Consider the following 10638-nt stretch of genomic DNA (forward strand, 5'->3'; position numbering starts at 1 on the left):
AATCCCCCCTGTTCTTCTCCAACTAGCTCCTCTGTCATATGCCTAACCCTATCAATGAGTATTCTACCAAATATTTTACCAGTCACACCAAGAAAGCAAATACCCCAATGGTTACCACATACTTCTCTCTCTCTCCCTTTCCTTTGTACAATGGAACAATAATACCTGATTTCTAGTCCTCTGGAACCCTTCCCTCTTCCCAAGCCAATCTACACAACTTCCATATCCACTCCACAACAATCTCACCCCCATACTTCAGCATTTCACCACACACTCCATTAATTCCTGGGGCCATTTTCATCTTGATCTTCCTCACTGCTTCCACTACTTCCGCCCTACTGATCTCTTCCTCCCTCCTCTCATCTCTTCTTCTCCCAGCCATTCCCCAACCACTTATACTCGCATTGCTCTCACTCTCTACATTCAACAAATCCTCAAAGTGCTCCTTCCATCCCCTCAGTTTCTCTCCTTTCTCCACCAGCAATCTATTATTCCCATCTTTCACTCCCCTACTATTTCTTCTTTCACACTGTCTTACTTTCTTTACCTCCTTCCAAAACAATTTCTTACGCTCCCTCCATTTTACACTCAGATTTCTCCCAAACTCTTTATCCACTTTCTTCTTACTCTCCTTCACCAATCTCTTCACCTCCCTTCTCCTGCTCACATATACCTCTCTCTTCTCCCCTACCTCTACTCGCTAGGCACTCTATATGCCTTCTTTTGTTCCACAGCTCGTTTCACCTCATTCCACCATGTTGTCCCTTGCACACCCCTGCATCTCCTCCTCACTCCACAAACCACCTCATGCTGCGCCTATGTCTTCCGTGAATATCTCACGTACATCTTCCACCCTTCCATCTGCTCTGACTTATATCTTCCCAATCTTTCTTCCACTATGTTCTTATACTCTGCCATATTCACACTATCTTGCAAATTCTCCACTCTTTCCACAGGAGCTGTTTCCTCCTGTCTTCCCCTTCGTCTCTTCACCCTTTCTCTTTGCAGCCTTACCTTGGTCATCACTAAGTGATGGTCCGACATTCCATTCCCCCACTCTCTCCACACTCTTGCATCCAACTCTTGTCTTCCCATTCGCTCATCCACACACACGTAATCTATCGTTACCTTTCGTTCAACAAGTTCATCGTTCATCCTCCCCATGACTATGTCTATCTGTGGATCATCTTATGCCGAAAGAAGGTGCTGGCTATTGCCAACCCTTTACCAGCCCAGATGTCCACCAAAGCACTACCATTCCCATGTACTTCAACTGGCACACCCCACTGACCAACCACTCCATCCACTCGTACATTCCCAACTTTGCCATTCAAGTCTCCAATCAAAAACACTCTCTTGCTCCTCTCAAACTTGTCCATACATGCTTCTACACTTGTCCAAAACTCATCTTTCACTCGTCACTCGGTCCACTGTCTGCGCATACGCACACCCAAGCTTGTATACCTACTTTCATCCACACCAATACAGTCCTTGCTCCAATTTTTCCAAACTCTTTTATAGTCTTCTTCCACTTCTTACTTATCATCAGATATACTCCCTCTCTTGCCCTCTCATTCTTATTAACTCCCGCACATACAGTATTCCTAAACCGTATTCCCATATGCTCCCTCTCTTGCCCTCTCATTCTTATTAACTCCCGCACATACAGTATTCCTAAACCGTATTCCCATATGCTCCCTCTCTTGCCCTCTCATTCTTATTAACTCCCGCACATACAGTATTCCTAAACCGTATTCCCATGCTCTCAACCTTTCACCATACTATTTTGTTTGTCAATCCACATTGATCCACTCCTGCATCCTCAAGCATCTGAACAATCTCTCTTTCACTTTATCATTCACTCCTCTCACATTACATGTCCACACCCTTAGAATGTCCTTTGTCAGTTCCTTAGTCGTCAACGTATGGTCCGTCCTGGTCCGAGACGCTTTATTTGCTTATTTAGTTCGTTCTTTTTACGGGTTGGGGCACTAACCCACCACCAACCCTTTTAGCCGCCTCATACAAGTAGGGATACTGGGGGAGTATTCTTGAAACCCCTCTACCCCCAGAGGGGGTGTTATTATAATGCACGGGTTAGTGTTAACCTCTATCTCTACGATACATATATACGAGGTGCTACTCCAAAGTTCCAGTAATTTGAACAGAGGGAGCCAACTGTTTGCAGTTTTGCCTTTTGTCACTAGGAGGAGTCAGCAGCACCCCTTGTGCGTCAGTGTGGCCCCGGCCGTGTCTGTGAGCGAATGTGTTGAGCTGCGCTTACTACTGTAACGTGGTGTGTAGGTGGTTTGACGGTTTTGCAATGGCGGACCAATGGCGCAGCAATGTCAAGTCGATGTTGATCGTTTTCTTCAATATCCAAGGGATTGTTCACAACGAATTCGTCCCACCCGGTCAATCTGTCAACAGAAAGTTTTACTGTGAAATTTTGCTGCGTCTGAGGGAGAACATCCACCGCAAACGTCCAGAACAGTGGAAGAACATGGACTGGGCCCTGCATCATGACAACGTCCCCGCCCACACATCAATTGCTGTCCAGCAGTTCCTGGCTTCCACTAACACGGTAGTCATTCCCCACCCACCCTAATTGCCTGACCTTGCCCCCTGTGACTTTTTCCTGTTTCCCAAGCTGAAATTTCGGCTGAAAGGGCATCGATTTAACTCGATTGAGGAGATCCAGACAGAATCGCAGGTGCTCAAGACTATCACGCCTTAAGCCTTCCAGGGATGCACAGACTCGTGGAAAAAACGATGGGACCACTGTATACATGCTCAAGGAGACTACGTCGAAGGCAACTGTGAGAACTGGGAGGTTAGGTTACTTTTTTTCCTACAATATTCAAATTACTGGAACTTTTGGGTGACACCTCGTGTGTGTGTGTGTGTGTGTGTGTGTGTGTGTATTATATATATATATATATATATATATATATATATATATATATATATATATATATATATCGTAAAGATAAAGGTTAAACTCTAACTCGTGCATCATAACAACACCTTTTTACCACCAGCATAACGAGCAGGTAATTACTTAAATCGCCTCTATACACGTGTTAGTTTATGTGTCTGTCTCTCCGTCTGTTCTACTAACTATGAAAAAGCCTTGATCGACGAACTTAACCTTATGTACAGTAGGCTGGTACCCACTGACCCTATCTAGGTCAAGTTCCTGTCGTAAAGTCATTAGGTCAAAGTTCAAGGTTGAGGTAAGACATCTATTTCTACCGGATGGTTGTCCTTACATTATATTTTTACTACTCCTCATCAATTTTATTGTGATTTGCAAGGGTTGATCGGACTGAAGGGGTTTCAGAGATCTTAGAAAGTGAACGGAGTTAACTGAGAGAGAGAGAGAGAGAGAGAGAGAGAGAGAGAGAGAGAGAGAGAGAGAGAGCACATAAGTACGATGGCTGGGCTGTAGACAAAGCAATTAAGGGTGGTTTGGGGGTGATGGTGGAAAATGAAAGAAAAGGGTTTAGCCGTGAAGGTGTTTGAATGTATGGGTGTGGTGGTGTGTTGACGTATAGTGTGGGAAGGGAAGTGTGGTGGTGTTAAGGTGTAACTTGTGGAAAGAAGTAAAAGTGTAAGAGGTGCAGTTTGTTAGAAGAGGTGGTGTGGTGAGTAGGTGACAGTGAGTGGAAAACAGACGTGTGGGGAGAGACATGTTAAAGGCACTTTTTTTTTTGGGTGGGTGGGTGGGGGGGGGGGAGTGAATGCGTGGGGAGTGGGATAAAAGATGTTGGAAGAGATTAGAGTTTGATGTGAGGAAAACAAGAGGCTTTCACAGAGGAGATGTGTAGGTGTAAAACGTGTAAACAAAAAGTGTGGGAAGAGCTACAAGTTAGATGTATGGTGGGGGAACAAAAAAACAGGTAGGGAGAAAAGATGTAAAGGAAGAAGATGTTAAAACAGGAGGAACTGAAAGATGCAGGATGAGATGAAAGATGGAAATGTAGGCTATGACCCGAAAGGTACAGGGGAAAAAAATCGATGTTAAGTGTGGAGGCATAAGTGTTTGAGGTGCAGAAAAAGGGTTGGTGGAGCAGAAAAAAGCTAGTCTATGAAAAAAAAAAAAAAATAGCGTGGGGAAAAAAGGATGTGTGGAGGACAGATGCATGTGAAAAGAAAAAAAATGAAGAAAAAGGTGTGTAAGGTGTGTACAAATGAAGCATAAAAATGTGTGTGTGTTATAATATTAGCTGCAGAAAAAGACGGTGTAGAAAAAAGACGTGGATGGAACTGAGAGAGAGAGAGAGAGAGAGAGGATCAAAACCTCTCGATAGGCTATGCGAGCCACCCAGTGACTGGACAACGATAATAGTGACTGGTGTATATATATATATATATATATATATATATATATATATATATATATATATTTCATTCATTCATTGCCAGACGCCATGTATCCCAAACTGGGTGGCCAACGGCTTAGAGTTAATTGTTTTACAGGGAGGGGCACTAATCCTCCACCAACCCCACTTGACACGTAGGGAGAACGTTATGCCAACAGCATCTGGTGTTCCCAGACGGTCACCCATCCAAGTACTAACCAGACCCAATGTTGCTTAACTTCGCTGATCGAACGGGAAGCGGTGCACTCAACACACACACACACACACACACACACAAACACACACACACACATATATATATATATATATATATATATATATATATATATATATATTGTTACATAGCCTATGATTTCATCATCCTTTGTGTAATTTTAACGCACAGTATGCTGCATGTTTGATCACGAGCGTGTTCTGCCTCAGTCCCCCCCTTCTACCGTTATAGTAGAGTAAGTCGTCCTTTCTGTTGTTCAGAGCGGGATTGTCAGCTCTTTGTCCCCATGGCTTCATTTGCGCGTCCTTACAAGTTGTATCAAGCTCTGCCGGCCCCTATATAATGAGCTCAGTCTCTGCATCATTGCACAGGTGTGTTGCACACACTACAAAGCCAGTCAGGAGACAGGACGTGTGTGCTGGGCAATCCCCAGGTCCTGTCTTCCCCACTTACTGTTTTTTATTTAGCCCATACACCACTGACCGGGCTAATGTATGGCCTGGCCTGCACTATATGTGCAGGGAATCTTTCAACGAACGATGCATCATTGCCACTTAGATCTACTCCTCATTTTGTTCACATCTCTGTCCTCCCCTGTACAGTTATTATTGAGTGCTCAGGAAGTCTCCAACCATCTGGCAGCTGTGTAATTTGAGTATGTGTTGTTGCATTTTGTTCTTGTACTGTATAGCATAGGTTGTTAATTTGTAGGCCTAGTGAGGTTTTTGTAATTCGTGTAAGGTTCTTATTGTCAGCCATCATTAATAATAGTTTGTATCTGTAATAATTTATCTTGCATTAACTGAGCATTACCCAGTGTATTTTCATTTTATCAGGGCTGACTTAGATAAATTTACTCTTGCTAATTTCGTGTTAATAGAGGCAATTGCAGTTAACCATATATTTAACCTGTTTTTGCCATTACATTATCCTTATGAGTCCTGAATGTTTTGTTGTTAGTTTGAGCATTAAACTTTAACTTGTTATTTTACCTAACTTTTTGTTTTGAACCTGGAACTTTACGGGACAGTAGTGATTTTTAGTAGTCTCACTTAAAGTGTACATTATCTTTCTCTGTTCCGTAACAATATATATATATATATATATATATTTTTTTTAGGGGGGGGGGAGGACGAAGAGGAAAAACAAACTTAATAAAACTAAAACCCACAGCTACACCAGATTACAGGTGTCCTCCATTCATAAACTGTAACAGCTGGACTTGAAGAACTGCTGTACGCTGAAGTTTGGGGGGAAACTATTCTGGGGAAGAGAATTCGAGGGAGATGCAGTTCGGGGAATAAAAGAATTCTGATTAGCATAAGTTCTGCAATATGGCAATGTGACAGTCAAGAGCGATACCAGATGCCCATGTAACACGGGGGAAGGTGTGGAGAGGTGGCACAATGGATGCAACTTTGTCTAAGCATTTGCCATAAAAGTATCTGTAAAATAATGCAAGGGAGGCAACATTCCTTCTTTCTTTTACGGGAGGTAGTTCATTTGTAACTGCAGGGTTATTAATAATCCTTCCAGCTTTGTCCATAATTTTGTCCAGTTGTTTTAGTGCAACCTCTCCAACCACTGCACTTAACATCCAGCTATTTATCACGGCTACAAAATGGCAGTCCTTAAGGGGACATACGACCACCTCATCTTGCAGTTTTGTCTTTACCATAGTTTTCCATGGGATTCTATTTCATGATTACGTTTTCAAGTTCATAAAATATTTTAAAATTCTTTAAAAAGTGAGGATTTTTTTAAAACGGTTTGTTTACAGTTCCTAACGACACCGAAGTCAGACGGACGCCATTTTGTGGGGTGAGAAGTCAGACAGACGCCATCTTGTGGGTCGAGAAGACAGACGGACGCCATGTTGTGGGTCGAGAAGACAGACAGACGCCATGTTGTGGGGCGGCAAGACTGACGGATGACATCTTGTGGAGCGAGAAGACAGACTGACGCCATCTTGTGGGGTGAGAAGTCAGACAGACGCCATCTTGTGGGGCGACAAGACAGACGGACGCCATCTTGTGGGGCGACAAGACAGACAGACGCCATCTTGTATGGCGAGAAGACAGATAAACGCCATCTTGTGGGGCGACAAGACTGAGGACAGACGGACGCCATCTTGTATGGCGAGAAGATACAGACGCCATCTTGTATGGCGAGAAGATACAGACGCCATCTTGTGGGGCGACAAGACTGATGACAGACGGACGCCATCTTGTGGGGCGAGAACAGACGGACGCCATCTTAGAACGTTGTCATTTTTTAAGGAAATTACCCTTATCGGTGTCAATTTATCCGAAAAACCTAAATTTTCGTACAAGCCCAATCTTATTTATCCTACCCTAACCTAACCTATTCCTTACGTATACATTTTGTTTATTGATGGATCCCATTCGTACTCGAAAAAGCACTTTTGTACATCCTTTTCAAGTCATTGATTTAGTTCAAAAAGGAAAAAAAAAAAAAGGGGGGGGGCTGATTTTTAAAACGTGGTCCTGTCTCCTTAAGGATTACCTACAAAATAATGCTTGACGCAGTAAAGAAAGTGTTTATCATCACGGTAAACATTCAGTTTAGTTTTGGTTACAGAAATACCTTTATTGATTCACTTCCTCCTCTCCCAGGTTATTTTCTGTATTTTTCTGATGACTTTTATGATAGTAAATGATTTACTGATTTTGTTTCCCTGATATTTTTGTCAATGCTCATTCCCATTCACTCGTGTTGGTTTCTCAGGCGTCCTGGCAATCTTTATAAAACGTACTCTAATCAACTGTAATTTATTTTACAGCTGTTGCAGCTTGACCTTACATATTCACAGCTTATCCTTAATCTACTCTTAAATCTAACCCAGCAAAACATCCTAACCTTACCTAACTCAACCTAGCTAACTATCCAACGGTAATAACCATACACACCGAAAGGGGACACCAAATTTATTTCGATAAAACTGCGTAGCGTTTAGTGTGTCCGCCATTACGCCCAGGAAACATCACGCGTCGGGGAAGCAAATTATGGATAATAAAAACAAGCGGGAAACAAATTCACCACCATAAAGAAAAAAATACTGAGCAAACCAACAATAAGAAGTGAACTGTTCGGGTTTCTCTCTTCATTAAACTACATTTACCATCACCATGAAAGACGCTCTCAGTATCTGGATAATCGGTCGCCCAAGTGACCGCAAATATCCTAACTTCCTTTATTATTTATTCTGCACATTACATATCAATATCCTCCTGTATATTATCGATGTAAAGTATATCCATATTCAAACTGCATAAATGGCATAAAACAGGACGCTTACGTGAAATACGCGAAATGAATCATCAATAAACAAGTGCTGTAACGTCTCCAATGTCACCCAGAACATGGACGAATGATAAAAATGGCTGACCTTCCTTGCAGATGGCGTAGGGGGAAGCCAATCAGTCCACCACCTGACCCTTAGTTTGACCCAGCCTCCTGTACACCTCGAGACGGACACCACCACCAGGCCACAAACATCCAGTCACTCGTAGTTTCGAAGATAACACGAACGCAAAAAAAAAAAAAAAAAAAAAAAAAAAAAATTTATTTCCCCCCCACCACCAACCCTCACTGCTCTGAACTCAAGACTGGCAGGCGGCAGCCGCAGCGTGGCAGTGACGGCAGCGTGAGATCCTGCCGATGATGGGAAAAGCAGGGGTGACAACCATCCCGTGCCAGGCCGTCAAAAACCACACCGTAAACTTTCTAAGCGTCTATAAATCAGTCACGCCTAGTACTAGTTAATTACTACACATTGGGTTTACTGTTATATAACTTCTTCATGCCTAAGCGACTAATCTGCTGGAGTACAATGGAAGCAATAATCATCCTTGATTTATCACACCATCCGAAATATTGGTACTCTTGATCTGTTGGACATGCGCGGCGCAGCGACTCATATTGCCACCGCGGGTCTGTTCAAACATGCATCGCGGGTTAGTTGTGTATATATTTTACATATTTTGTACTTTGTTATAACACCGAGTCAGTTAAAGAAATAAAGAAAAACAATACGTTATTTCCTGTTTATTAAGAAGTATACGACACATCTGTCTTCACATTTTGAAATACTGGACGATGCTTTTGAAAATAATATCCGGCAACTTTTCATGTATGTCCTTGCCTTATTATTATTATTATTATTATTATTATTTTATACAGCATAAGAAGGAATTCAATACATAAAATACTCTCCACAACTATTTACCTTTGGAAAACCTGCGAGCAGCATCAACGCTCATTGTACAACCAGCGATCACCTGGCTGAAACAATATTACTTGATCGAGTGATATTTATACTATGCAACAGCAAGTGTTCACACTCCGGCCCAACAAAAATAGTTGTGTGGTTAGATATGTGCTTGTGTGTGTGTGTGTGTGTGTGTGTGTGTGTGTGTGTAAGTAGTTATGTGGTTAGATGCTTGTTTCCGTGGTTTGATGCGTGGTGTTGTGAGCAGGTAAGTAGTTGTGTGGTCAGATGCGTGCTAGTATTGTTAAATGATCAGTAGTATGGTTAGATCTGCACGTGGTCAGTGTGTGCTTGTGTTGTTCAATGGGAAGTAATGTGGTTAGATGTGTCATCAGATGTGTGCTTGTGTTGTTAAATGATCAATTGTGTGGTTAGGTGTGTGGTTGGATGCAAGGTTGCGTGGTTAGATGCCTGACTGTGTGGCTATAGACGAGGTTGGGCTGAAGTTGAACGAATATTCTGATTGCAAAAGGTCTCATGTCAAAACTTGGCACACACTTCCTGTTGGATGTGGTGATGGAAGGCGCTACATGAAATACAGGATGGGACATTTATATCTAAAGCATTTCTTAGTGTTGAAATATAAAGTTGTGGTGATGGAAGGCGCTACATGAAATACAGGATGGGACATTTATATCTAAGGCATTTCTTAGTGTTGAAATATAAAGTTGTGGTGATGGAAGGCGCTACATGAAATACAGGATGGGACATTTATATATAAATCATTTCTTAGTGTTGAAATATAAAGTTAGTTCACAACACTTATACTGTGCATAGTACATGGATGAAAACATGTCAAAGACGAAGTAGTGACGTGACAGTTTAGTTTTAAAAATTACATCTGGCAAATGGAGTTGTGTTCACGGCAGTGAAACAGCATACTGCTTATTACTGCATGCAATGTTGCTTTATCAACAATGTGACAGCGAATTAGCATACTGCTTATTACTGTATGCAATGTTGCTTTATCAACAGTGTGACAGCGTATTAGCATACTGCTGATTACTGTATGCAATGTTGCTTTATCAACAGTGTGACAGCGTATTAGCATACTGCTTATTACTGTATGCAATGTTGCCCTCATGGGGCAACGTAGGATTGGATGTTAGATGGATGGATGAATGTCAATAATTGCAAGGATCTTTGTCATACACGCCCAACACTCAGGCCTTAATGTACTGTATTATGCCAGCCCCGCCTCGGGTGCCAACACCACTACGGGGGTGTGCCACTGGCTGTTATCGTTATCTGTGCCCCGCCTCGGGTGCCAACACCACTACGGGGGTGATATGCCACTGGCTGTTATCGTTATCTGTGCCCCGCCTCTCACATACAGTATAGTCTACAAACGCAATGGGTCGTATTCTCCTTCTCTTAGCAACTTTCCCATCACCTATTCATAAGCTATTTATTTTGCCCATTACGTACTTATATTCTCTTGTATATACTGGTGCAAACACTGTCGAATTACAAAGATAAATAGCATACAAAAGGATACTGGGGTGTAATTTGCGACCTAAATCACTCAGGAATTAAGATGCGTTACGAAGTGTCCCATACAAAGATGCTGCGCCTCAAAGTATTCCGTACACAGGCTCAGCAGCTGTTTGTATCAGCCAAGAAAGAGGGAAAGAAAAAAAAATAGAAGAAAGAACGAAATAAAAGCAGAAGCAGAAGAAACAAGAAAGAAGAAAAGAAACAAAAGAAAGAAGAAGAAGAAGAAAGATGATGATGTTGATGATGAATGG

At 42.2% G+C, this 10638-nt stretch overlaps 1 pseudogene; it reads right to left on the reverse strand.

Annotated features, from left to right (window-relative positions):
• Positions 1-4544: 4544 nt before the first annotated feature.
• LOC145389679 (5S ribosomal RNA) lies at positions 4545-4640 on the reverse strand (annotated as a pseudogene).
• Between the last annotated feature and the right edge of the window lie 5998 nt (positions 4641-10638).

The sequence above is a fragment of the Coenobita brevimanus genome, unplaced genomic scaffold (assembly GCF_032717465.1).
Source record: "Coenobita brevimanus isolate Jiangsu-jjx unplaced genomic scaffold, ASM3271746v2 jjx.HiC_scaffold_1891, whole genome shotgun sequence".
In the NCBI taxonomy this organism is placed as follows: Eukaryota; Metazoa; Arthropoda; class Malacostraca; order Decapoda; family Coenobitidae; genus Coenobita; species Coenobita brevimanus.